Source organism: Camellia sinensis, chromosome 3 (genome assembly GCF_055761805.1).
Source record: "Camellia sinensis isolate YWXY chromosome 3, ASM5576180v1, whole genome shotgun sequence".
Taxonomy (NCBI): domain Eukaryota; kingdom Viridiplantae; phylum Streptophyta; class Magnoliopsida; order Ericales; family Theaceae; genus Camellia; species Camellia sinensis.
This window is the reverse complement of record NC_138963.1, coordinates 107,737,269-107,743,038: the sequence shown is the minus strand read 5'-3', so window position 1 is coordinate 107,743,038 and position 5,770 is coordinate 107,737,269.

Sequence of the window (5,770 nt, the reverse complement as noted above, 5' to 3'; positions counted from 1 at the left end):
GTTTACTAAACAGTTCAAAAAAAATTTAAAGAAAAAGAAGCCTAATTTCAAAGATCCTATTTCAAAAGACAAGAGTAATGATAAACGCAAAACTTTTCTACCAAAATTGGCTCCAAAAACTGAAAAGACTATGGTAAAGGGGCAAGGGGTCAAGTGTTATGAATGTCAAGGGTTTGGACATATTGCTCTTGAATGTCTGTCGAAAAAGAATCGGAAGAAAGTCTATACAGTGACTTGGGATGATGAAAGCGGGTCGAAGCAAGAACCTGAAGAAATAGAATCCGGTGAAGACAGGGATAGTGCTTTCATGGCATTTTGGTCCATTTTCACTCAACCTTCTTCGAAGCCAGTGGAATTTGCTCGTGGTTAGAATCTGCACCGTGCTCCCACCTTTGATGAGAGTAATTACTTGTATTGGAAGATCAGAATGAGGGCGTTTCTGAGAGCTTTCGACCCTGAAGGCTGGCAAGCCATTGAAGAGGATGCTGATAGTACTGACAATTCGAGCAATCAGAGAGTTTTGATTACTATTCATGAAGCAATTTCTGATGAAGAACAACAACGGGTTGCTCACTGCATAAAGGCCAAAGACGCATGGGACATTCTGAGCCAATTTCATGAAAGAGGAGAGTCATCTTCACCACCATCTATCACATTTCCTACCCTAGTTGCTCGACTGGATGAGGTCTAGGAGAAAGAGGAGCAAAAAGAAGATGATGAAACATCAGAAGACAATGATGAGATTGATGGTGATGATCTACAACAAGCTTATGAAAAGCTTTACGATGAATCTCTGAATTTGTCCAAGATCAATGACGAACTCACTCTCAAGCTCAAAGCATGTGAAAGTGAGAATGTCAAGCTAAAAGGAGAACTTGTAACAGCAAAGCAGAATGTCATCAAGATCTCTAGTGACAAGCAAGACCTATATCGAAAACTTCTATCTTGTGAGACTGAAAGGAATGAACTCCTGAAAATATATTCCACATATGAAGAGAAGATTGAAAGCCTTGAGATGTCACAAGCTACATTGGAAGAGATGGTTTGTCATAAACATGAAGAACTCAGAATTGCTAGAGCCACAATTGCCATGTGGAACAACGGTTCCAAGTCACTAGAAGACATCCTCGGATCTCAACAAATGGGTTATGACAAAAGTGGGCTAGGCTATGGTAATGCAACAGCTCATAAAGGACAGGCCTCTATATCTCATGACCTGAAGACTCAAGCAAAGGAAATGCTAAAGGTGCATCAGGGTGACCCCTCTCTTCAACTACTTAACAGGGGTAAGATCAACAAAAGGGAGGCAAAACCTATTTTTGTTTGTCATCATTGTGGTAGGTATGGCCACATTCGTCCTTATTGCTTTGAATTGTTTGGTAAGGTGTCTCAAAAGGGTAGAAATTCTAATACTTTTTGGGTTAGGAGACAACCTTACATGTCTAGGCGGAACACCAAGATACATGAGGGTGTTCACAACGCTAAGACATTTACCAAGATCGCTAGTCCTGATTTTGTTAAGACCAAAAAGATATGGGTGAGAAAAGATGACTTGACTTGTTTAGTTGTTCATATAGCTCTAAAAGCACGTGACTCACACATGTGATACCTTAATAGTGGGTGCTCTCGTCATATGTCAGGTGACAAATCCTACTTCACCTTCCTTGAAAAATATGAAGGTGGAATTATTACCTTTGGAGATGGTGGCACTTCTAGAGTCATTGGTAAGGACTTTATAAGTGTGGCTGGTCTTCCCAAGCTTGAAAATGCATTACTTGTTGATGGCCTTAAAGCGAATCTTTTGAGCATCAGTCAAATGTGTGATTCCCACCATGAAGTATTGTTTTCAAAAAATAAATGTGAAATTTTGAATAAAAAGGGAAATACTGTCATGCATAGGGTTCGCACATCTGATAATTGCTACGGGATTGTTACTACTAATGATCTTACTTGCCACTTAGCCATCATAAGTAACATTGATCTGTGGCATCAAAGATCAGGTCACATGAATTTCAAAGATCTAACTAAGATAGCTAACAAAGAGCTTGTGAGAGGCATATGTAAACTGGGTAAGAATCTGAACCCTGTGTGTGGACCATGTCAACTTGGAAAGCAAACCCGTGCCCCTCATAAAAAGGTGAATAGCTTTACAACCAAACTTCCTCTTGAATTGGTTCATATGGATCTAATGGGACCTACTCGCACTAAAAGCATTGGAGGTAAAAGATACATTTTTTTAACTGTTGATGATTTTACTCTTTTTTCATGGGTAAATTTTTTAGAGAAAAATCTGATACGTTTGATGCTTTCCAGGCCTTAGTTCTTAAAATCCAAAATGAACAGGTTGTTTCCATTGGGCGTATCATAAGAATCCGAACTGATCATGGTCGTGCGTTTGAAAACAGTTCGTTTTCGGATTTTTGTGATATGTATGGAATTAAGCATGAATTTTCTGCACCTATTACTCTACAACAAAATGGAGTTGTTAAGAGAAAGAACAGGGTTGTTCAAGAAATGGCTAGGGTCATGCTCCTTAGTAAGAAAGCTCCTCCAAAGTTTTGGGCTGAAGCCTTAAATATTGTTGTTTATGTCATAAATCATGTGTATTTAAGGCCCGACACTTTACAAATTCCATATGAATTGTAAAAGCGATTGAAACCTAATGTAAAATACTTCAAAACTTTTGGGAGTAAGTGTTACATTGTCAAAGATAGAGATCATTTGGGCAAATTTGACTCCCGAAGTGATGAAGGTATTTTTCTAGGGTATTCAACCACTAGTAAGGCTTTTCGAGTCTATAACCTGCGAACTTCATCTTTAATGGAATCGATTAATGTGGTTATAGATGACACAGGTTCTCCTACTTCTGTGACAAATGAGGAAGAAAATGGTGAGTCTCCAATCCTGGATATTGAACCATAAAGTCAAAGAGAAGTTGAGGTCCAATCACAAGAAGTTGAGACAACACCAACTTCTCAGGTAAGTCAGAGTCCAAAGAGTGCACAGAGAGACACCACTTCTGATGCTTCTGTTACCACAAGTCTTAAGTTCAAACCATCAGCAAGGGTGAAACTGAATCATCCAGCCTAACAGGTGATTGGAAGTGTCTCAGATCGAATGAAAATTCGAAGATAAATTCGGGATGAGGTATCTTATATGTGTTATGTTTCATTAATTGAACCTAAGAATATAAAATAGGCCTTACTAGATGATAGTTGGGTCAATGCTATGCATGAAGAATTAGGTCAATTTGAACGTAACAATGTTTGGACTCTAGTTCCTAGACCTAGAGGCATGAATGTGATAGGTACCAAGTGGATCTTTAAGAATAAATCTAATGAGAATGGTACTGTGGTTAGAAATAAAGCTAGGTTGGTTGCTCAAGGCTACACACAAGTAGAGGGTGTTAACTATGATGAGACATTTGCCTCAGTTGCACGTCTCGAATCTATTTGTATTTTACTTGGTATTGCATGCTTTCTTGGTTTCAAATGGATGTAAAAAGTGTCTTTTTGAATGGGTATTTGAAAGAAGAGGCCTATGTTGAGCAACCCAAAGGTTTGAGGACCCTAAATGTCCAAACCATATCTACAAGTTAGATAAGGCTTTGTATGCGTTGAAACAAGCCCTTCGGGCTTGGTATGATAGGCTTACTACATTTCTTCTTGATAATGACTCTCAAAGGGGTAGTGTGGATAAGACTTTATTTGTGAAACATACTAAGTCTCATATTCTTGTTGCTCAGATTTATGTTGATGATATTGTGTTTGGATCCACTACTGATCATTTTGTGAAATATTTTTCGAATTGCATGACACATGAGTTTGAGATGAGCATGATGGGAGAGTTGTCTTATTTGTTGGGTCTTCAAATTAAACAGTCTCCTTCGGGTATGTTTGTTTCTCAGACTAAGTATGCCAAAAATCTTGTGTCAAAGTTTGGTCTCGAGTTAGCCAAACATGTACGCACTCCCATGAGCACCAGTCTTCACCTTTCTAAAGATTCCTCTAGCACTGATGTTGATTCTACCCTTTATAGGAGTATGATAGGAAGTCTTCTTTACCTTACAGCCAGTCGTCCTCACATTGCATTTAGTGTAGGTGTCTGTGCCCGTTACCAAGCCAGTACTAAAGAGTCTCATCTTCTTGTGGTCAAACGCATCATTAAATATGTTAATGGGACATTGGGATATGGGATTTGGTTTTCTACCAATACTACAACTGAAATTACTGGTTTTTCTAATGACGACTGGGCAGGGTATGCTGATGATATGAAGAGTACATCAGGGGGTGTTTTTACCTTGGGAATAATTTGGTTGCCTGGCATAGCAAAAAGCAATATGACATCTCTCTTTCGACTACTGAGGCTGAGTACATTGCTGCAGGGAGTTGTTGTGCACAAATGCTATGGATGAAGCAAATGCTTCAGGATTATGGAATAGACCAGAACATTCTGACTATTTTATGTGATAACACAAGTGCCATAAACATTTCAAAAAATCTTGTCCAACACTCTCACACCAAACACATTGACATTCGTCATCATTCTATTTGAGAGTTAATGGAAGAGGGTCTTGTTGTTCTTAAACATGTACCCATTGAGCATCAAAAAGATGATATTTTTACAAAACCCCTTGATGTTCTTTGGTTTGAATTCCTTAGAAAGACCTTGAGTGTAGTGCTCAGTCACTAGGGTGTTACCTGTTCCTTAAGTGTGTGGGAGTGTTTGGCTTTTTGTGTGCTTGGATGATATAATCTCATTGTTATTGATTCCTATCATCTCTGCATCTAAATTTATATGAACACTACTCATGCTGCTTATAAGATCTCATTCTTCTTTGTTCATAGCTCATTCTGAATGCCTTGCTCATTGATTTCATGAACTCATTCTGTACACATCCTTGAGATAAACTGTTACAGGGGTTTCCGCACAAGTGATCAAAGTTCTCTATGGACCACTAACAGTGTTTCTTGTACTTTTTTGGAGAAATTGACCTATACTAGCATATCATGGGTGATGTTGAGTCTCTTAACCATCTACCATCATTTTTCACTTCCACGGTTTCTCCCTCAGTTCATTGAAGTCCGGGCATTAAGAAAAGGCTATCTCAGAGGCACCAACCAGGCCATCCTTTTTGATTTCACACTTCTCTGGTTTGGTCTCCATACTCTTGAGTGTGCATGCCACCAGTGAGTGCCCACAAGGAAGAAAAGTCGAAAAAAAAAATTAATTAAAAAAAAGGACTCATTGATTGAGGGGGAGCCTCCGCGTTTACTCAACAAATACGCCGTGATTCTTAGTGGTTTGACTTTTCTCTGTGATGTTTAGTTACTCTTGCCGGAGGTCCATCCATTCGATCACTACGAGGATTAACTCTAGCTCTGTGGCCTCTCAAGGATTGCACACACACACACACACACACACATACAAACACACACACACACACACATACACACATTTTGTGAGCTCTCATGTTTGTTTTTGAGTTGTGCTTTCTCATGTAGCTTATGATCATTGATTAAATTTTATCTTATTTGCTCATGATTATATGCTTCATATTGTTGTTATTGCAAGTATACGAGCTTCATGGTTTGTAGATTATTTCATCTTAGTATCACCTTCATGTTATTGTGCTCACTTACTTTTGTTTCAGGTTTTGTTTTTGCTCAGAAAGTTTTTTTTCTTAAGTTTTTTGTTTTTTTTCTTCTTCGCTCGAGTGAGGGAGTGTACGCTCGAGCGTGTTTCTGCAGATGGCTAAGATTTTGAGAGC